This window comes from Melopsittacus undulatus, chromosome Z, assembly GCF_012275295.1.
Source record: "Melopsittacus undulatus isolate bMelUnd1 chromosome Z, bMelUnd1.mat.Z, whole genome shotgun sequence".
Lineage (NCBI taxonomy): Eukaryota > Metazoa > Chordata > Aves > Psittaciformes > Psittaculidae > Melopsittacus > Melopsittacus undulatus.
In genome coordinates, this window is record NC_047557.1 from 92,879,273 (window position 1) to 92,903,046 (window position 23,774).

Below are 23,774 nucleotides of genomic sequence, written 5' to 3' on the forward strand. Positions count from 1 at the left end.
GCTAATATTTTTTTTTAAGGTAAGCTGTATTTTTTCCACGAAACAGCTAACGGTAAACAATAACATGCATAAATATGAATACTTTATATCTAATCCTCTAAATATGAATTACACAGGATACAGAAACCATTGTTTCTCTCCAGTTTATGGGAGTTGCATAACCAGACATGGCACAAACAGAATGTGCTGGCTGTTACAGCGGTGAATACAGTGCAAGGGGCACATATGGCTGAGCGAACACTTAATTTATGATGAGAGTACTAGTGGGAAATTGCCTACACTGTCTATTCAATGTTAGACAATAAGTTATCAATCTGAAAAATCCCTTAAACATCACGTTATATTATTTTGCCCAGCACTCCTGCATCTCAACAGACCAACTTGTGAAGTAGCTCCATGTAACTGAAGGAGGTGTAGTACAACTCAATTTCCTTGGCATAGATTGTGCTCTCTTCTTCTCATTAACCTCTCTTTGAAGGGGACCCTTTTTACCCTTTCTAACTTGGCAGTAAGTAATGTTGAGGTTTCAGTTGTTTCAGATTCTGTCAGAGGGAAATGTCTTGTTGTGCAGCTGTGTTATGGAAGATTGGTACACCAAGTTACAGACCTTCATTAGGAGCAGCTTGTCTCTTACTGAAAAGCAGTCTTTTACCTGCTTGTATCTTAGATGAGACAGAAGTGAAGCACTACATATAAAATGAGCATCACTTCTCTCCATACTGACATAGTAGTGGGTTTTTTTTTGTTTGCTTTGTTCTTGCTGTTTATTTTTGGCTTTTTGTGGGTTTTTGTTTTGTTTTGTTTTTTTTTTTTTTGTCCTATGAAGGCACATCAGAACTAGTGAAGCCTCAACAGTCTCTGTAATGGCTTTTTTTGGTTCCCTTTAAAAATCAGAGATAATTTTAAGGCTGGATCTTAGCAAGATAACAAAATCTCTTCCCCTGGTTTCTTTATCTTAATAAAGATGATAATTCATATTATCACTGGAGAGGATGAGACATGGAGTGGCTTTGTTTCCTGGACTGAAATGTGCCTGAACAGCTTATGAAGAAGTGCTGATGTCTTGTAGTGGAAGGATTTTGTGTGCAGAATTGTACACCAGTACATCCCTGCCAGCCTCATTTAAGCCTTGGCTGAGGACAGAATGAGGTTAGTGATTTCTTGCTGAACTAGAGCTGACACACACTGACAGAACAATGTTGTAGTACATGCACACCCTGGGTCAGTACAGATTGTTTTGTTTGATGATCTAGCACCTCCTATTGCTTTAAAATACGGTATGTTAACCAAAAGGAATAAGAGGATGGTCTGTATAGGATAGTGCATTGAATGCTTTGATTTTGAAATAACCACAGCAAAATGTCTCCAATACTAAGACAATTTAAAGTATGTTTCTGATATCCTTATTTTTCTTGATCACTGGTGGGGAATATGTGTTGGAATATGCGGTCTCTTTATCAAGGGGAAGAAATTGACAGATGGCAAGGAGTTGAGAGGTCCCACTGAGGCACACTGGGATAAATAAGCTATATTAGTGGAATTGATGAAGATTTTGTTGATCCTGCCTTTATGAACAGTTCCTGTTCAAAGATGATTTAGTCTGCCCAAGAGTGACCAAATGGATTCTGCACTTGCTGCTGTACTGTGAAATAAGCCGCTGGCTGCAGCTGCTATCAAGCTGCTATCGCACTGCTCATTTCTGTAGCTCCCAGGCACGAGTTCACAAAATGAATAAGCTAGGTGCATTACAGAAACAGCTGAAAAAGGTTTTTGGATCATATGCCCCGGTTTTGTACAGACCATCACTGTAGCAAGGGAGAAGGGGATATTATTCAAGTCAGTGAATGTAAAGGCCCCATACGAGCTGAATCTTTACAAAAACAAACAACAGAAAACCCAAACCCTCTGCTGTATTCAAAGCTATTTCACCTGGATCCTGAAGAAGGTTGTAACCCCTCACACTAGATAAATGCCAGGATATCATCTGCTTATGGGGCTTACCTTGGTTATCCCAAGTATACACCAGGAGTGGCTTTAGACTGAAATCTGTCCTGTATTTGATTTACACTTACACTTTATTCAACTATTATTTTATGCAAGAAACCTGCCAGTTTTAAATGGAATTGTAATTTAACAGGTTTTGATTTTATTTTTAACCTCTCCAATCCTAGGTGTAGTGAAAATATTAAAAAAAAAAATCAGTAATTCCAGAAAAGGAAGAGCTGATGAGGAACATTAAAGGCACAGTTCAGCTCTGTCAGCCGTGGTATTGAAATCAGCACATTTTCCATGGTACTTTAAGTTTCTCTGCATCTCACACTGCCTCTTTGATATTTTTTGCTGCATGTTCTAATCATAATTAAAACTTTTCACTGATTAACAGTAAAAAATCAAAACCTTATTCAGACATGAGACTATGTGATACAGACATTTCAGTTTTATCTGATGCACTCAGCGTAGAGTGAATCTGGAGTATATTTACAGGTACAAAGGCTGCCCATGACCTTGAGAAGCTCATTCAAGGCAGAAAGGGTGGCCTTTCCTCTAAGATATCTAACTCTACCTTTTTATCATGTCTGCTGGCTATCAGATAATGACTTTTTTCTTCTTGCATTGACATCCTTATTATAGAGCCAGAATGAATAAGATTGGATCACCAGCAGCCTGTGAATTGAGAATGTCAGAAGCAAAGAGAATATGCCTGCATAGGGGCTCAGAAAATAAATCTTTTCAGATGCTGTGGCTTTAGGGTATTATGTTGATGTCACAGCAGCATGTATAGGTGCTGTTTCAAATTAACAGGAAAAATCTTCCCATTTTCAGATCCTTAGTCTATTTTATCAACATGATAAATACCACTGCAGTGAAACAAATCACTCTGGAAGTATAACAGCCCACTTTGTGATGGACAATATATTTCCTCCCCTATTTTCTCATATACAAACAATATTGAACTAATACAATTTGATAAGCAGGACCTGACCCTATTACTTCTTTCAGAAACTCTGTATCATGGCTTGGAAATAAGTATCATGAGAATCCTATTTTACCCATTAAAGTGAAGTTACCTTCATAAGCTGAGATCCACCTTAGGTTGGTAGTAACTGAATGGGGCAAAAGCAGCTTTTGTTTGTTTGCTGTGGGTTTGTTGTTTTTGTGAAAAACTCTGGTATTTTGGCACATAAACTTCTCACATAGAATTTGGGGGGCAAAAATTAACAATATAATATTTTATCTTTTTATTCTGAGAGGGGAAGGTTTGAGTAAAATGCAATTGGCAAATAATTATGTATTTTAGAATGTCTTCTCTGTAGGAGGTTGAGCTCTGTCTGCACTGTATATAATGTGACCTAAGGAGGTAGCTATAGGGCAGATGAAAGCTCATGGAAGATACAGCTCTGGCAGGAAACCTAATCTTTACTGGGGGAGGGAGCTCAGGGATGGGAGTCACAAGGGATGAAAATAAAGCTGATTTTTTCCACAGAAAAGTTCCATTCTTTACGAACTTTACTTTCCACCTCCATAGAAAAAGTGAAAGCAGTGATGAAATTCTTGCTAGCACTAACAGTAACAACTAGTGAGCAGCTGACTTGTGTTCTCTTGCTTACTATATGTATCTAGGAATCTGTGTATCAGCTTCTGAGTACTATTAAATTGGCTCAAATTTCTGATCGTTTTTAAATTACAAAGTTTTGTATTTTCTTTGTGTTACACTGAACTACTCAATTGGCTCTATTAACCAGCATATTTCAGCAATTGTTAACCTGCTCATGTTATTTTAAAATCTGGAAAAGAGCTAATAAAGATATCTGCAATAAAATTCTGAGACTGAACTAACAACTGAACTTCAGGAATCATATCCACCTTACAGGTACCTCAAACACTCCTTCTAGAGCGCTTGTGGCTATGTGGTGTGCCTCAGGACTTTTCTATCGAAATAATCCTATTTCTTTTTCCAACCTCATCTCCAGTCTTCAGCAGTAGTAATCTACTAAAAAAAGAATACGTAGAGTAATGATCGACACTTATTGCTTAGAAAATAATGACAGCAAAATTGCTGATCTAGCTAGTTAGGTAAGGAACTGGGTGCTAGGACAGAAACCTGTTAACAAATGCTGGAATTCAAAGATCTTTCTTTAAGGGGTGATATCATGTATGGTATTTCACAGTCTGTCTTTCCAGGTGATGTAGTTTTTAAAAAAAATAATTAAAACAGTTCTGCAGTGTTGTTATGCACTTCCATATGAATTATGGTGTTGATGTTACAGGCTATACAAAGACTATAGTATGACTTAGGTTATCATTTGTATCTGTAAAAGCTACAGCAGTATCTGCCTGCATAAATCAAGGAGTTTTCTTATACCATTAAGAAGCGATTTCACTCCCTCAGATTTCGTTTGAATAGGACTAGGACTTCTGCTTAGACAGCTGCAGGAATGTCAATAATAGCAAAACAGATATTGATTCCTGGGATGATTGTGGTCGCCTAGTCTTTTTGTTGCTGAAGGAACCACCAGAATTCAAGGACACTGAAGGATCTGTAGAAAAACCATGGGGAAAAAATCCCTTTCTTTAAAATCCCTACTGCTTATTATAAAAGACCCGTTTGGTAAGAGGATTGGTATATTGGAGTACAGGACTTGCCATAGAGCCAAACACTATTCCATATATCTGCTGGGCTGCTTGGTACATGCCATGTATTCTGCAGTCTCCCATATTTATCTTTGGCCAGCAGAGCTGTGTTTAAAAAAAAGTATTTAAGACATTCAGCTGCCTTCCATATACAGCTTATTTTATAGGTTCCATATAGTTCCTTATAAATAATTTTATGTTGATTTGAGATGGCAGAGGAAGGACTTCAAAAATAAACCAACCACCCCCCCCCCCCAAGCCAAGTAGTAGTCTGTAGGAAAGTACATTTATTCACCTTTCTATATCAACTGCAGTGTGTATATGTGTGTAATTTAAATATAAAAATGTAATTTCCAATTCAAGGCTAATTTGGCAGAGGGCAAACATCAATAGCTGGTAGAAATGAGGTGCTACACCTTCCTACCTGCTGGGAAGTTGGGAGAGGTCCTGGGTTGCTCCCCAAACGGAAGACATGCTAAGGACTCTCATTTGCAGATATCCCGAGAAACATGTGTGTGCTGCACCACCTTCCCAGCAATCAGAAGTCTAGGCTGTGGGTAGTCCTCCCTGTACTTAAAAGTAAGTTATTTGTTAAAATGTGGTCTTTTGCATGAAAGGGACCAGAAAATGGTTTGGTCCCAGAAAATAAGTGTGCCCTGCAGGGGTGATTCTAATAAAGCTATGTAAATATTTAGACTGGATATAAGGAAGAAATTCTTTACTGTAAGGGTGGTGAGGTACTGGAATGGGTTGCCCAGGGAGGTAGTGAATGCTCCATCCCTGGCAGTGTTCAAGACCAGGTTGGATGAAGCCTTGGGTGATATGGTTTAGTGTGGGGTGTCCCTGCTCATGGCAGGGGGGTTGGAACTAGATGATCTTGAGGTCCTTTCCAATCCTAACTATTCTATGATTCTATGATTCTATGATAAATGAAAGCCCGTGTAGGGATACTACGTGGAATAACATGGAAGGGAAATTCCATCCAGCTTTCACCTGTGTGTTCACATCTTTTTATTTTTGTATCTTGAATCTAATGTTAAAGGTCATTAACCGTTGTTCTTGCAGTTTATCGGAGAATTGTGATTTCATCTCTGGGACAATTTGTTATTTTGGATGAGGCAGAATGATCTTCCTTTGACTATAAACCCACCACTGCAGCACAAATTGACCTTTGATTGTTTCCTGAACCCTGCTGTTAACTCCTAGCATGCCTGTATACAAACTATCCTACCTCCCTTACTTCTATTAATAATTGTATTGGAAATGTATCTGTTAAATTGCTCCTGTTTACCCACTGGAGGAAAAGGAAAAAAAAAAGAATCTTCAAAAAATCTATGGGATTCTTGGTGGAGAAACTATTATCTTGGCTGATGTAAAATCCTCTTCCATCCCTTTTCCAGTGCATGGGTAAATACATGGAGAAAGATACAAACAACTTTATAATAGAAAAGGAAGTTATTTCTGTCCCTGATCATGCATGACTGCAAAGGGATTTACATAACTGCCAACAGCAGACTTTTACAAGTGTCAGTTAACAAAAAAATCACACCCCTCACCACTCCCTCCCCCCAAAAGACAATACCTCCTCCCCCACCCCCCTTCCCCCCAAAAAGGAACCCCTTATTCAGTTTTCTCTTACCTGCTTTAATTACTCATTTTAACTATATGCTGACAGATGTGTTGTGTTGTTAGGCTCCTTCTCATTGTTAGACCAAGAGGATTCATATGGTGTGGCCAGTTTAGGTGACTCAGCTCAACCTACCTAAACGTACTTCTTCTCTACCAAAAAGGTATATATTACATTATACATACATGCAATATATAGGAGAACTCACAATGTCCTTCAGTGTGAGGGTTATGAGAAGAGTTCACATTAGAATAATTTATCACCATCCCAAAAATATGTGCCAGATCTGTGAACTGTATGCACCTGCTCTCATGTGGAAGAATATTTGCATAACAGCTGGATACAATGCAACTTCAATTCTGACATCTTCAATTTCTTGCTCATGAACAACCAGATTAAAAAGCAGTCAAAGATTAAGAGCAAATTTAAACTTTATATTGTTTACATTAGTAGACAAAGATTTTCTTTGTAAAGAAACTGACAGCATGAAAACAGCTCCTATTTTATACAACACAGTAAAAATACACTGTGTGAGCTGGAGAAAACTGAATGCTATTCTGAAAAAGGCTTATTCATGAAAGTGATATAGCACTGAAAGGAATAAAAGGGGGAAAATGGTGCTCCAGGATTACTAAAGAAATATCAAATCCTAGCAAGACACAATAGGATGTGTGTCACCTGTACTGGTACAGTTGTGGGGGTCTATTACAGACCTCCTGATCAGGATGAAGGAGTTGATGAGGCTTTCTACAGACAACTGAAAGTAGCCTCGTGACTACATGCCTTAGTCCTCATGGGGGATTTTAACTACCCCGATATTTGCTGGAAGACTCACACAGCCAATCATTCACAGTCTAGGAGGTTCCTCCAGTGCATTGATGATAACTTCTTAATGCAAATGGTGGACAAACCAACTAGGAGAGGAGCGCTGCTAGATTTAGTACTCACCAACAAGGAGGGTCTGGTTGAAGTGGTGATGGTCAATGGCAGCCTTGGCTGCAGTGACCATGAGATGTGTGGGAGGAATAGGATCATGTGTGGGAGGAATAGGATACCTAGCAAGGCCACAGTTCTGGATTTATGAAGGGCCAACTTTGGCCTCTTCAATCAACTGCTAAGGAAAGTCTCATGGGAAAGGGTACTAGATAGTAAAGGGGCTCAAGATAGTTGGTCAGCACTCAAGGACCACTTCTTCCAAGCTCAGGATCGGCGTGTCCCAATGGGTAGGAAATCAAGTAAGGGATCTAGGAGACCAGCGTGGTTAAACAAGGAACTGCTGGGCAAACTCGTGGAAAAAGAGAATCTGTGGATTATGGAAGGAGGAGCTGGCCACCTGGGAGGAATATAGGACAGTTGTTAGAGGATGTAGGGAGGCAATTAGGACAGCTGAGGCCTCCTTGGAACTTAACCTTGCTAGTCGGGTTAAGGACAATAGAAAGGGCTTCTTCAAATGCACAGCGGATAAAACTAACACAAGAGGCAGTATAGGCCCACTGTTGAACGAGGTGGGTGCCCTGGAGACAGAGGATATAAAGAAGACAGAGCTGCTGAATGCCTTCTTTGCCTCTGTCTTTACTCCTGCAGACTCTTCCTGGGGGTCCCAGATTCCTATAGCCCCAGAAGGAGTCAGGACAAAGGAGGAGTTTGCTTTGGTAGATGAGGATTGGGTTAGGGATCAGCTATGCAATCTGGACATCTATAAATCAATGGGTCTGAATGGAATACACCCACAGATGCTGAGGGAGCTGGCGGAGGTCACTGCTAGGCCACTCTCCATCATCTTTGGTAAGTCGTGGGAAATGGGAGAAGTGCCTGAGGATTGAAGGATGGCAAATGTCACACCAGTCTGTAAGAAGGGCAAGAAGGAGGACCCAGGTAATTATAGACCGGTCAGCCTTACCTCTGTCCCTGGAAAGGTGATGAAACAATTTATTCTTGACTCCATCTCTAGACATATCAAGGATGAGGGGGTCATTAAGAACAGCCAACATGGTTTTACCAGGGGAAGTTGTGTCTGACCAACCTTACAGCCTTCTATGAGGAAGTAACTAGGTGGAGGGATGATGGTAGAGCGGTAGATGTGGGTTTTCTTGATTTCTGTAAGGCATTTGATACTGTTTCCCACAGCATCCTCATAGATAAGCTAAGGAAGTGTGGGCTTGATGATCAGGTAGTGAGGTACATCAAGAACTGGTTGAGAGGAAGAAGGTAGAGAGTTGTGGTCAATGGCACAGAATCTAGCTGGAGGTCTGTGACTACTGGAGTCCCTCAGGGGTCGGTACTGGGACCAGTGTTGTTTAATATTTTCATCAACGACCTGGATGAGGGAACTGAGTGTACCCTCAGCAAGTTCACTGATGACACTAAACTGGGAGGAGTGGCTGACACACCTGAAGGCTGTGTTGCCATCCAGCAAGACCTGGACAGGCTGGAGAGTTGGGCAGGGAGAAACTTGATGAAATTCAACAAGGGCAAGTGTAGAGTCTTGCATCTGGGGAAGAACAACCCCATGTACCAGTACAGGTTGGGGGTTGACCTGCTGGAAAGTAGTGAAGGGGAAAGGGACCTGGGGGTCCTGGTGGATAGAAGGATGACCATGAGCCAGCAATGTGCCCTTGTGGCCAAGAAGGCCAATGGCATCCTAGGGTGCATTAGAAAGGGTGTGATTAGTAGGGCAAGAGAGGTTCTCCTCTCCCTCTACTCTGCCTTGGTGAGGCTGCATCTGGAATATTGCATCCAGTTCTGGGCCCCCCAGTTCAAGAAGGACAGGGAATTGCTTGAAAGAGTCCAGTGCAGAGCCACAAATATGATGTAGAGAGTGGAACACCTCCCTTATGAGGAGAGGCTGAGGGAGCTGGGTCTCTTTTGCTTGGAGGAGACTGAAGGATGACCTCATCAGTGTTTATAAATATGTAAAGGGTGGGTGTCAGGATGATGGAGCTAGGCTTTTTTCAGTGATATCCAGTGACAAAACAAGGGGCAATGGGTGTAAACTGGAGCATAGGAGGTTCCACGTTAACATCAGGAAGAACTTCTTTACTGTGAGAGTGACAGAGCACTGGAACAGGTTGCCCAGGGGGGTTGTGGAGTCTCCTACGTTGGAGATATTCAAGGCCTGCCTGACAAGTTCCTATGTGATGTACTCTAGGTCACCCTGCTCTTGCAGGGGGGTTGGACTAGATGATCTTTTGAGGTCCCTTCCAACCCTTGGGATTCTGTGATTCATAATGACTTTGCAATTAAGGACTTGGGAGAAATCCCTGCCAACAGCAGTGGAGTCCCAGAGCTTTGAACAGCTTTAAAAAACTGGTCCTTCTTCCTGTGAATGAAAAGAACTTCAAGAGGTATCTTTTTAAGGGGTCCTAATCAAGAGTGGTGGGGGTGTTTTGATACTGTACTACAATGACAGGTCATTTTCAGCTTGGAGCAGGAAGAGGTAAATTGGTACAGGAAGGTGAGAGAATGTGGTTTGAAGTTAAGTGCGTCTTTTTGGCTCAGTATTTTGTGAGACGTCTTTCTCTCGTTGGTTTGTGTGTGATTTTTGTTAGTGTTTTCTGTTGTTTGGTTGTTTACCTTGTCTCCTCACCCCCCCAGTGAAGGTATGAATACTGTCCAAAAATAAAATCCTGCCTTCTACATAGCTTCTGCATTGCTATTAATTGGAGAAATGTGCTAGAAATATTAAGTATGGTAACCTCTGTGTTTTATGGAACTACATCTACAGCCTTATCATATTCAGCCTGTGCATGTTGTAGTATTACAATTAGTTGTAAAGACTGTACTGAGTATCACATAGTGCAAGGACTTTCACTTTAGATCCTCTGGTCTCCCTTGTGCTAACAGCATATGATACAAGAATTACTGTGCTGTTTGGATGATTAAATTGATGTGTTGCTTGTCAATACTATCTCGTTAAATCCTTCTGGGGATGAGATCAGAGTTTTCTAACGAGCAGCTGCTGCACAGTTTCCTGAAATAACAGATTTTAGGGTTGGGCCAGGGAAGACAGGGTTGATGATAAAAACAGATGGCCTCATTGCTAGCAATATACCTGAGCCTGCAAGCACTAAATGCTTGTGAAGGTATGGGCAACATCACTGATGCAGGAAATGCCTAGGTTGTTTAGTGAGCTTTTTGGTTCTACAGTCACTGTTCCTGTTCATCTCCCGTGTTACTTGGAGATAAATCCTCTGTGACAAAAGATTAGAGATAGCCTAATAATGTGTATGTTTGTTCCTCATGTTGCCCTTTACCAGTGTTTAGTTACCCAAAAACTGCTAACAGAAGCATATACAGATCAACCATAGAAAATTACTGTGACTGAAATAAAAAGTGATGAACAATGTTTAATACATTAGCTTGCAATATTTGTCAAGATGATTATAGACTGTATGAATTATGTGCCTATTTCCTCTGATTAATTTAGCACAAGATTTTCTTTGCTCTCACACTGACTAGGAGGTAGTATCACTGATGAAGTACAGGGTACCCTGTAATTTCTTTTGCAGTGCTTCTCTATCCAAACAAGTCTTCAGTTCATGAATCATTATAGGAGGAATCAATACAGTGTCCAGTCAAATTATCTTGTGCACTGGCTCAGTTATCTGCTTATTTCTCAATTGTTCCCAAACATAAAATTACAAAGAAGCAGACACTTCACCGAGGTAGAATTCCAAAGGAGCATGATGCCAGTAAGATGTGCTGGGGGAATGCGGTCTTTTCAAAGGGGCATTCATACCACTTTTACATGTGCAGTGTTCATGTACATGCATAGCGACCATGAGAGAAGATCAGATGAATTATTCATCCATGCAAGCATCTTTAAGTCAGGAGCATAACTACAATAATTATTTGTAAGCTTATTAAGTTAGATTTGAAATTACTTTTTTGTTATGGTTGTATCTTTCAATTAAATTTTTATTTTTCTCCACTGAAATTTTGACAAATTGTTTTTATCTTAGTAATATTTTTTTCCTGTAAACTCTAAAAGGAAATTTAAGCAGAGACATATGACTTAAAGGTTTTGCCTCATCCTGAAGTAACAACTTTTAATTCTTATTAATATGTTCCTGTAAAGAAACATATTTCTTACTTAATATATAATTTTATATATATTAAGTATATATATTAATATATATTAGTGCATATTTCCCATATATATTATATATATTTTTATATATAATATTGTATATATATAATATTTATATAGTAGCATATATAATATATTAGTATATATATTAATATACTTAGTTTTCACTATTAGCATTGAATTACAAGAATAAGTGTGGGAGAAGGGTTCCTGAAACTTGGAATAACATGTAGTTGATCTGTCACAATTGCTTTAGGTTTGGCTTCTTTAGTGTGACAATAGCGTCCAGAGTGGAAGGAGGAAATCATAGAGGAGATATTAAGGAAATCCTCATCTGCAGGAATGGGATCTTTATTTTCAAAGACCATTTGTACCAGTTGTTTCATTAAGCTTTGTCCAAATAAAAATACACTTACTTGTCCCAGTAGTTAACATTGAAGAGCCAGTGAAAACACTAATACCTCTTCCATCTGCTACAGTACCTCTTCTCTGCTCCTCGCACAGAACATCTTAGTTAGGGTGGACAGGAGAAAGATGCAAGAAGGTCAGTCACCAGGCTGTTCAGTTAGGTCGAAGACTGGGTTAAAAGGATTAGTTGTGTTATCACAAAAAGCAGTCCTGGCTGCAGTGGGCAATTTGGGGCTCAGAGGCTTGGAGAGAGAGGAGTGGGTTGTAGCCATGGGTCCCATCTGCATGCACACAATGTTTGTATGGAACCTCTTTCTATGGTATGGATGTGGTGACATTTGTGATAGATGTCTTTGAATTAATGGAATATTTCATTAGTCTTGTTTACTCTATAGACACCGTCCTTTGGATTCTTACTCAAGATAATTTAATATGAATACATCAAACCCATAAAACCCACATCTGCCTCCTGCAACTGTGTATATACATATATTATCACAAATAGTTGCTGTGCTATGATCCCAAATCAAGATTAATATAAAGTTTGTTTGCCTAATGTCAGCCTTCATCTTACCTTTCACTTATCATCCTTTAATAAAAAGCTTTTCTCACCCTTGTTGGCACTGTCTACTGATAAAATTAGGCTTTTTCTGCAGCTTAGCAGACTGAAGCAAGGTTTTCATGTTTCCATGAAGTGGTAGGAAAGATACTGACTTTAAGGTATGTTATACTTCCATTTGGTGAATGCTAGTTTTCCTGTCCTTCATAACTGCAGATGCAGGTGTCTTACCCATCTCTTCTCTTCTGACTTGGATGAAACCAGTGCTAAAGGGCTGAGAGCAGAACTATCACCATACAACTCTGATGCTGTAGGTGCCCCATTCTTATAAGTAAAGTGTGGCAGGGCATTCTGGTTCCAATATAAGGGGTCATGTGGCTTTTCTTAGGTTATGGAAGGAAAATCTATGCACTTATTTTTCATTGTGTTGGCTCCCTGTTAGGTTAAAATAGTGTCCTACACAACAGGGAGATGTGGTGCTTGCTAGACTTGGCAGTGCAATGCGCAGCTACATGACCAGAAATCTACCACCATTATAACCAACACACTTTCTTTTGTCCTGCTAGAAGAGATGATGTATCAGGAACTTCATATCCAAAGTCTAAAGACTAGTTCTCCTTTTCAAAGGGAAGGCATGGTGTTAGTGCCAAAGAGTAGTGTGTTACCCAACACCACATCATTAGGATATTAGCATCTCTCAGGACACAAGTCCATTTCTCAAGCACCAAACAATAAACAAATTTTGCACAATTTAACACATCAAGACTGTAAACCTCCCTCCCCCCCTTTTTCTTTGGCTTGTTCAGCCATGAAATCCTATGCTGACCTTGTCATACAAGGATGATCCATTTTTATCAGAACAACTCTGCTCTGTGCCTGTGTGTCTGCTGAAAGGGCTGGCAGTGTTCAAGCTGCACTGCAGTCCTCTCAGGACAGATGGTAGCACTGAGGCTGTGAACTGACACACCAATGCATTTGAGTAGAATGGGGCTTTAACTGAATGAGTTGCATATGTCAATAACCAAAAGGGTAATTAATTAATACCTTAACTCTGTTATTCCTTGAATTGACATGTGATTTAAATTAAACCCAACCAACACTGTCTGCAGCATATCATGTATGTATTACGTTCTACGTTAAGTCACATTCTAATTTTCCTGCTCTTTTTGTGTCCTGTAGAAGATGATTTATGAGCACACTTACCTTATGCGGAGCAATTACTTCTAATGAATAATACATAGGTTATGTGAAGATAGAAAATAGGGAAAAAAAAGAGTCTTGCTATGGAAAAATGTTTGGTTTGGTTTTGTGTGTTTGTTTTTTTTTAATTTTTATTTTAATATGCTTTCATCTCTTCTGCAGTGGGCATTACTGTGCTGTTTATTCTTTATGGTGAACATATATAACACTTATGCCTGTTAGTTTTATTTCATATTTGGTCTATGTTTTTAAAAAGTGGGAAATGTAAGTAACATTCCCCTACTATCTCTGTGTATTTTGGTTTTATCTTGAGGATCTTTCTTCAGACAATAAAAATGAAGATGTTGCATTGTACCTAAACTGTTCATGCATTTTTATCATCAGGTGAATTTCTTGTCGTTCTTGTTAACTCATGCTCCAGAGACTATTTCCAGAATGGGGTTTCTATAGTACTTTACAGGCCAATGCTGTCTACTATCTCCAGCGCAGTACTCAGGGCAAGAAAGTGTCTGGAGCTCCAGCAAAAGCTTGTGGACCGTCCTTACTGCATCTTACTGAAGTGATGAATCTCCTGTATTTTTGTTGAGTGACCTTTTTGTTTCTGTACCAGCTATATACTTCTACATGTTTCTGGTGTACTATATAATGTACTGTATTCTTAGTTACTGAGAATCAGGATTCCTGCAGCAAAGTATGTGTGAAAAACAGCTGGCTGACAAGCACAGGGATACACACTTTATTATCTTGGTATTAAACTAGTTTCAAGAAAGAGAAATGTATCTCTGCACTGTTGACACTGAGCCAACAGTTTCAGTCTGAGGAGGAGAAAATACAATGATATTTGTAATTCCCTGTGAAATGCAAGTAAGTTCTGTGTCTCTCTCTTCTGGAGATTACTTCCCTGAGTCAGTGGAGTTCATTTACATTTTGGTGACATCTGCAAGAATTTTGCCAGCACAGTTTATTACTGCAAACATTGTGTCAGTTCTGACATTGCTCTTTCCTAGGAGAATCCCCAGAATGGCTGTTTCTGTTCTTAGTAGCAGACTTGCCACTTCACTAGCAGAGGCACACGGAAAGCAGTGCCAACCCTAACCATTACTGTCCCTCATCTGGTTGAACACCGTTCCCTGGGTTAACCCACCACAACTTTTCATGCCCATGGTGTGAAGCACACTGTGTGAATACAACCCTGTAGCCCTTCCCCACAACAGTTTTATTCTGGAAGCAGGATTGGCACCCTGACCTTGCCCTAGAGCAGACACAGGACTGGTCCCCAAGCCTTGTTTCTAAAGCAAATGACCAACCAACCACATTGACACAACTCAGGAGGGCCACGCTACTGCAGTGTGGCTCACTTACATACACCAGGCAGATGCAGCTCCTAGGCATGTAATTCAACTTTACCCTGCATTCCTGAGGCCAGATAACTGAATCCATGGAAAACAAATGCTATTCCTATAATTGCACTGGAGGTTGTTATAAAAGCATGCTTACTTCCCAGCAAAGAATCTTTTTCTCCCCATGTAAGTGTTATGGCAAGTGCAGCAATAAAAAGGATTTACTAGTGCTTTAGATCAGAAGCATCATCTAAGTTAGATCCTGAACTCTTTAGTCTTCATTTCACATATCACTGGTTTGCACATTTCTCTGGCTTTCCCATGCAGAAGGATTTAGGGGATTATTTCTACTTCTCAGAGAGGGTGTCATCAGGGTTTCATTCATTTATAAACATCATTTAGTATTTCTGTGAATTACTGTTGTTTACAAGAGTCCCCGATGATGCTTAGCAAGATAGATCAGGACAATACTTTGTTGTCTACCATTAGATATTTTTATTTTTTTTTCCTACCCTGCTCATATATTTATATATAATATGCATTTATTTGACACTGTTCTCTCTGGAACAAAACCTGGCAGCTATAAACTCTTCTCTTGCAACGTAATGATCTGAACAAGCCTCTTCTCTTGGCCACTCAGTTGAAATCAACAAGTTTATTTTAGTCATGACTTAAGGCATATTTGAATTTAGGATTTCAAGGAGGCTTTATACCCCCTGGTCCTGATAACTGTTCTCTTTTTACTCTGTGTTTTTCAAGTTATTCTCAATTCTACTGCATAAAGTGTTTTCCGCTAACTCATGTTCTGTAATGCTAATGTGCCAAAAAGCTGGATTCTGCTATTCATTCATAAAGAGGCTGTGGACAGAGATGTTAGGTCTCAATTCAGAAAAGTGCTTATGTGCACAGTTTATGCACTGTAAATGCATTCTTGATTTTACTCATACAAAATTTTCCAATTCAGCAAACACTGAGATGCATGTTCAAAAACTGTCTTTATTTTACTGATTTACATTGTGGGAACACTATTTGCCCAGCTGATGTAATCTTTTTCTTCTCTTGCTGTTCTGAAAGTTTGTATTGTAGAAGTGTTATAATAAAGATTAGTGAAATTCACAGACTTCATATCATAAATGAAGGAAAAGGCTTATCAATATAACAACGATACTGACCATTTCACCCTGTGAAACCGAACTAGTTGTTCTTTATATCCTGTTGAATAGGTTAGTGTTATTACCTCTACCTTGAAAATAGCTGTATTTAGGAGAACTGAGCATTTTCTAAGTTCATGGGGTGGGGGGGGTGTGGTGTGTGTGTGTCTTATTGTCAGAATGATTGCCCTGTTTCAGGAAGACCTAGCACTGGCATCTTGATAGTACATGATCATATTCTTTTCTTAAGGTTACTGATTCCCATTAGCCATTGCTAATGTCTCTAGATGGGAGACAAAGGGTGACAGAGCCATACAGGCTTGCCTTTTGTATTTACTGTATGCCAGAATTCCATGCTTAGTTATTTTCTAAACCTACTATTCTTTGAAACTATGTGCTAATAAAAAGACAAGTTGTCAAAGATGCATAATACAGATAAAAGTTCTGCTCTACTTAACAGCTACTTGAGGGCTACTTCAATCATGTCTGTTTGTTTCTCCTTACAAAAGCTGGTAGCATGCGAGTAGGATTTTTCTATTGGGATTAACAAACACTGACCATCAGCTGGCAGTACATTATACATCAGATAGAACTTAATGCTAGCAAACACAAGAGAAAAATACCCTGAATAAGCATAACAGCACTGGAAGAAGTAGTCTTCCAAATTAATCTTTAGAAAGAATAAATGAAGGTAGTAAAGGAAGAGGATATTGTTGTCATTAGTTTTGATAATCCAGACTAAGGTCTATAAAAAAGTCCAGCAACAGCATTGTTGTTTGTAGTAGGCTGCATATTGTAACAGGAAAAGAGTAGGTGGTAGTAATGTTCACAACTGAAGTTCTCCTAATAAAACAGAAATAAATTTCATAAATACCCGGAAGAATTGAAATCTAGCTGAGGGCCAAAGCATCTTCTTGTGTCTAAGCAAGCAAAGAGTCTCTCTACTCAGAGAGTCTATATGTGTTCCCTGAAACCGCAAGGACTAGGAGAAGCCTTGATACAAATTTGCAACGAGATTATGAAATGGCAAATCCTCTTTCTTCAGCCGGAAGAACTTTAAACAACATCTAATGAACTTAATTTTGAATGAATGGGAAAAAAAGAATGCATTAATTAAGTTAAATTTAGTATTTTCAGTGATGGTTGTCACTCTATAATCTCGAGCGCTGTTATGTTCATGTAACAGCTCTTTAAAGTAACAGTACTATGCCTCCCTTGAAATCTGCTTTTCTGACAGGAAATGTCCAATATCAGAGTCTGGATAGTATTCTAACATACTTTCCTCAGCAGTCTCATGACAAGATTATGTTAACCAACCTGGCTGACTCTAGGCAGGATTCGCTAGAGAGAACTTCCATTAGGCAGGATTTGATATTTTATATTTTTTAATGTGATTTTATATAAAGAAACTGCATAGAGAGTGATGGAGATTATTAATCCAAATGGCCTGTAGTACTTAATAGAAAGGCAGTCTATGTAGATGCAACTTTTAGACCAAACGTAAACCTGGCTCTGGTTAATATGAGCCTTGAGTAAAGTCTTTGTGACAGAGTTACTTTAAGGTTTTGTGCAGTGTTTAATTACTTTAACAATAAACAGAGAAGTATCAAGTGACATAAAAGACACTGAATTTCTTTGGTACAAAAGCCTCCAGCCGTGTAACCCTTGGAGCAAGGACTGCACAGGTTCTCACCCTCTAGCTTCAGTGGGGCAAATTCTTTAGTTCCAATTAAAATATAGGTTTAAATATGAAGCAGAATTTTAGTCTTTAATACTAATTTCTCATAATCTCAGGAAAGTGTCTAGATAGATAGTGCAGCCATAAAAAAAAAAGAAGCTCATAGGTAAGTTGAGACACTAAAAGATAACTAAAATCTTTGTACACTTGTAAGCTTCTGTGCTAGAAGACTGGAAAAATAGGAGGTGTAGGCAAGTAGATCTGAAGTGCTACAGGCCAACACTATTTCGCTGAGTGTATGTTCTGAGAAATAATGTATGGTTAACCCTTAAGCAAAGATTATACATTTGATTTTCTCTTGCAGCAAGGGAAATATTAGCTTGTTTTCTCAACTGGAACCAATCCATGCATTGCTTCTCAGGACAGATTCCCTTGAGTACATGCAATACAATACTTTTGTTAGGACTTAGCACTGGTTCTATTTCTGATTCAAAAGGATTTAACAGCAAAAAATCACCTTCATTCAAGTTAAGAAAAGAGAGCACGAGAAAGAGAAAGGGGAAGGAAGCGCGAGAAAGACAAAAATGCATTTTTTTCACATAGTGATTCTGGTTGACCAATACAAGAAGGAACAAGCAAATATATTCATACTGAAAAAGACTTCAAAAAGTTCATATGCTTTCCCATTAGGCTGAATTTCATGGTAGCTGCACATTGAATGAAATACTTTTATGTCAGTCTTTTGCTTCTTAAATGCAAAAATTAAGCTCTCAGAATAAGCTAATGAAGTAACTATTTTGTCTCTGAAAGCCAAGATAACTATGGAGGGTAAAACCCTCCATCAGTAGATATAGTGGTTGTTGAGTTAGGGGATCCAGAATTTTCATGATTCCCTTCACTTCCATGAAAATTTACTTCATTGTGTCTAGCTGCAAAGTTTTTCCCATACACGTGTATAAATTGTGGTAGTCTGTCTTCCCTTTAGAATCACCATTCTGTGTATAAGCCCTCTCGAATCCTTCTCACTGTCTTAAATACGAAACATTGAATGTCTCTGCCATTTGCTCATAACTGGACAAGTAATAATGTCAAGAGTTCCAGTGTGAGAGGAGTTCCCACAATAGTGGCGGATATCCTCAAAATATCATGCCTCATTCTTGTCTTACAACAGTGGGCCACCAGAGATTTCAGTGAGCTACATGATTGTAAAACTGGTGTAATACTGTTGAGAAAGCTCTCACTTTTGGTTTCCCCCTTCCTAGGTATTTATTTCTAAATCCTTTTCTTAGCAACTTTTTCTTTGCTCTTTCCACTTCTGAGATCCTGCTAATCTGCACAGCTGATACCAAGAAATGTCTTTATTCTAAATGAGTAGTGATACCACATGACAGTGGTTACCGGTACAGGCAGCTCCCATTATAGACACAATTGTGTCTGATTTTATGAATGCTGGAACAAAACGTTCTCATTTTGTTCCCTCCCAATGCCTAAGTACGTGAATCTTAAATATTAGGTTACGTATTAATGACACAGGGGCAGGAGGTGATTTTTAAAGTAATTTCCCTTTTACTCTATCATTAGTCTGCTTCCGTGGTTGATGCACGGTCAGTGTTTTAAGAAGCAGACCTCGCGTATTCCACCTAGCTTCTGACAATAGTGAATGCGTGGGCATAGTGAGCACGTGTAACAGACTGAAAAACTTGGACGTTTTTTTCTCTGTTTAAATAATAAAAGGCTTTCTCAGGCCAAAAAAAAAAAAAAAAAGAAAACAGTTGAACAAACTTCTAATGTGTACACCATAGAAAAGCCTTTTGTTTTTGTGCAAGACGCACAACCTTCCTTCATGCTTTTGGATTCTATAATCTGAAGTGATGTGTTTGTTTAAAGGCCTGAATAGTCAGTCACACCAGAAGAACTGCTAGTTTAAACCTATGTTGCATCTGAGAGAAACTAGTTCAGTTCAAAGCAAAAAACCACATGCTTCTATGATGCATTTTTAAGAACTCTAGTGCTGACAGGAATAATTAAGCAGTTTTCAGATTGATGTGATAATTTTCTTGGGGCAATAGCAAAGACAATCCTTCCTTTTACTTTGGTGGCTATATTTTATCCTGGTGGTTCTGGGTGACTGTCCTGTTGTATTAGTTGATAGCTGAGACTGAATTGCTGTGTTTTATTCCAGCTTTGCCAAATGAAGTTGTATGTGATCAGCTTCCCTGGGAATCCCTGCATAGCTGAAGACCACCAAACTTTCTGCAGTCTCAGATGCAGATAACAGACTTGCCTGTGAGTAGAAACAATTAAGTACCTAAGTTCTGACTGTGGGTACTTACTGGGGAATGAACTGTTTTTTGAACTGCTTTTCAGAAGTATCTGAAAAGGTTCTAACTTTCCAGTTTAATGCCTGTTGGGGTACATTTGAAAGTAAAATTATTATACACCTTTTTGATGTGGCTACAAAATATATGTGTGTTCTTTATGGTCTATGTGCTGCATAAGTACTAGGTGTTGTATAGAAATAGTACTGTTACCCTTCTTTCAGCTTTACTAAAAGGTATCTTAGGTATACTAGAAGGTTTCTAGAAAGCCAGAGGTGGGGGAAAGAAGTGGAACAAAATTAAAATGGAAGGAGCTAAACAAAATAACCAAGTAAAGCATGTTATCAGCATTAGAAGTATTTTTGGACTTTGGTAAACATTCCATATAATGAATTTAAGAAATAGCCCTCTGCATACTAAGTGACAGTACCACGAGCTGCTTGGCAATGTAATTAATTGATCCTGTCATAAAAGTGTTTGGCTAATTGCATGGAAAAGTCTTGTGAGTAGACTCAGAGGGTTCATCTCCTGTCCTGTTGAGTACTGTGCAATATGCTGGTGTGCTTAATCCTTCCATTAGAAGCAGGGATTGTGATCTGAACAGCATTCATGGACAGTTCTCTATATAGTACGATATATAGAGAGGACCTCTATACAGACAATAGGAACTCCTGCACTCAGGAATTTCTAGGCTCAAGAAGTCATCTCGAGCCTGCTTTCTTGTGGTCAAGTTTTCAGTAAGCTATGCTTCAACCAGAACAGATGCCTATGAAGATACTACCATCTTCTTTTATTGTTTTTCTCCTTTTGCTAGGGATTACTCTCCAAGTATTTCTTAAGACTCACATAAAACTTCCTAATAAGCTTCTGGCAAAATCTGAGGAGCTGATTCAACCCCCCCTAATTAAATATAAAGCTAACCTCTCCAGCTAGTGTCCTCTTTAGCACAGATTAGGGAGTACTCATTTTAACCAATCCATCAACTGGTTTATGAGGATGATTCTTTATAGTTAGTGGATGGAGGTGAGCAGCTGTGAACAGATCTTGCCCTGGAAGAAAGAGTTGGTCTATGTACTAGTTCTACATTATGATTTATGATGAGAATTATAAATTTCCACCCCAATGGAATCTCATTTCAAAACATCAGCTTAGCATCCACTGAGGCTTTTTTAGTCAAGGTAGACCATATTGCATGGTATCAATTCGGACTATAGCTTTGGTTTGAGTTTAAAACAGGCCCACCCAACAGCAGTCTTTTTCCTCCTCCTTTCCAGTTAATTCATCATAACTACAGATAGTAATAACCTCTACTGCATGTTAGTAATGTGCACTCATAAGTACACATACATACCAGGGATGACAATGCTGACTACCAAAATTTTGACTCAGAAAATATTACTTCATCTTTTGTCATTGAAGAAACAGAAATTTAGCAGAAACTAAAAGTTTTCACTGGGAATTCGTGTGAGTGTGGGGAAATGCAGATGTTGTCTCTATACATATGCAGGGAGATGACTACTATACATTTTCTACTAGGGATAGTTTTGATATTTGTAGCTTTATAGTATGCTACAGTCACCTGTTGTTGAAAAAACAAGTGTTAAGTGACTTTAAGTGACTTAATGCCACTTATCAAAAGTTTCTTAGGTTTTTGAAAGAATCAGTGAAAGTAAATGTCTACTATTTTCATATGTATGTAAAATATCCTTTTCAATTAAAAAAAAGACAATCCCCATGTCTCTGAAAACATCAAAAAAAGATTTATTTGTTTTTTTAATCAATTTCCTTATAACAGCATGACAAATTGTCCAAGAACACACAAAGTAATGGATATGATTGAGAAGGGCTTTAAAGATGTCTATTACTTCAGCTTTAACAGCAAAATGTGCAATAAGGAACTACACTTCCTTCTCAGTACCTGTTTTTTTATTACTTATGGATTTCATATGAAGTAGATGAAATTTTTCTTGGCCAAAATAAAAAGAAAATTAGATTTCTGAATGGTGATGCCACTAAGTGTAAAGTAAATATATCAAATTTAAGATAAGAAAGGATAATGGTAACTGATATGTAAAAGCCTGGTATTTTCCTTCATACATTATGGCTCAAGGGTGCAGTACTTTAAATGACTCTTGCCTTCAATGGGCATCACAAGTTCTTAGAATTTCTGCCAGGAAATTCTAAAATGTATCAGATTGAAATAGACAGAATGACTGAAAGTATTTTCAAACTTATGGGCTAAATGTTTGGTATTACAAAAGCAGAAATTTAGAAATAACAGCAATAACTCAAGTGGAGTGTCTCTATCTTGTACACATACAGGAAGAAAAGAGTAAAGATGATACATACGTATTTATATATATTCACACAGACCCTTATATACTTATTACAGAATGTTACCTATAGATGAGTCACAGTGACTTTGTTTTTTATTCTACACAAGTACTTTTTAATGTGGTCATTTAGTCATGCAATGTTCAGACATGATGCAAATGCAAACTACATATGAAAATACAACTGTCAGCTTCTCAATTCTACCTGTCCCTGCTTTGTCCATTATTACTGTGTAGCAGTGCTAGTCTGAACAGTATGACACAGAATGAGACAGTACACCAGATCTAATTGCCTCGTCATTCTGTAGAGATTTTCTGTTGGTGCTGATTTTCTAGAAGGTCTTGCTGTCACTCAGCAAAACCAACACATGATAGAGGTGCTTTGGCACTCATCTTGTCTGAACCATTTATGTGTCTGTGAAGTATATATGAAGTGACAGATGGTAGTACCTCGCTGGATGACACTCTGCTCTCAGGTTCATCTGTGAAGAGCAAATCAGACTTTCCATTGAAAAATAATGAATTTTTCCTCTAGGCAATTTCTGCTTTGTGTGCACTGTAACCATTGCAAATGATCTGTTCGTTTTATGTATTTGAGCTCTTAACTACTCTAACATTTTCAAAGCAAACGTGTGACTACTTGACTCTGTTATAGTCAGTTGTTGTTCTAGTTTCTTCATATTAGCAATTGAATTGAGAGCTTTACATTTGGGAAAAAAATATGTTTACATATATTAAAAAGAGTTTGTTGCCACTCACTACTTACTTTATGCACACCTTTATAGAAGGGCAGAAAATAATACACAGTATATATAAGTTGCTGAAAGGATTTCATGTGGTCTGGGCAAGACACAATATCATCAAAACTTATGTGCTCCCATTAAATCTTCCACAATCACACCAAATATGTTTTCTCAGAAACAAAAAATAAACCACATGCCTAGCCCTAATCTCTGCTGATTATATTAGGAATTAAGAGCATAAAAACCTGAAGTCTTGGCTAAATTCAGGTCATGCATGTTAGGCATAGCCCTTCTGAATTCTCAATTATAAACTCAGAACCTTTTGTGCTCCACGGATCTGACCTGAATCTGGATCTGTTCTCCCATGCATGTTAGCCATAGCCCTTCTGATTTCTCAATTATAAACTCATAATGCTTCATGGATCTGACCTGAAGCCTGCTCTACTTAATGGACTGTGATCAGTCTACAGAGTTCTTAGGTTGTGTAAGTGCTTGAACTCCACTCAAAAGGCAGGTAGTGGGTTGTCACAAGCAGGGATCAGTAAGACTAAGCAGGTAAGGCAGCTTGCTGTCTACACCATGCATGTTCCAGAGAGTTTTAGTTTGAATTAGCGCCATCTTGCCTCCATGCATCTGAATGCTCATTAGAGGATGGAGTGTACTAGGCACACTCCTGAAACTCATCTTCTGGTTTAT

At 38.7% G+C, this 23,774-nt stretch overlaps 1 protein-coding gene across 1 annotated transcript in view; it reads right to left on the reverse strand.

The window, feature by feature from the left end:
- Positions 1 to 23,774, reverse strand: part of BEAN1 (brain expressed associated with NEDD4 1) — a 55,070-nt gene that overhangs the window by 19,449 nt on the left and 11,847 nt on the right. The gene's annotated exons all lie outside the window — the stretch shown is intronic.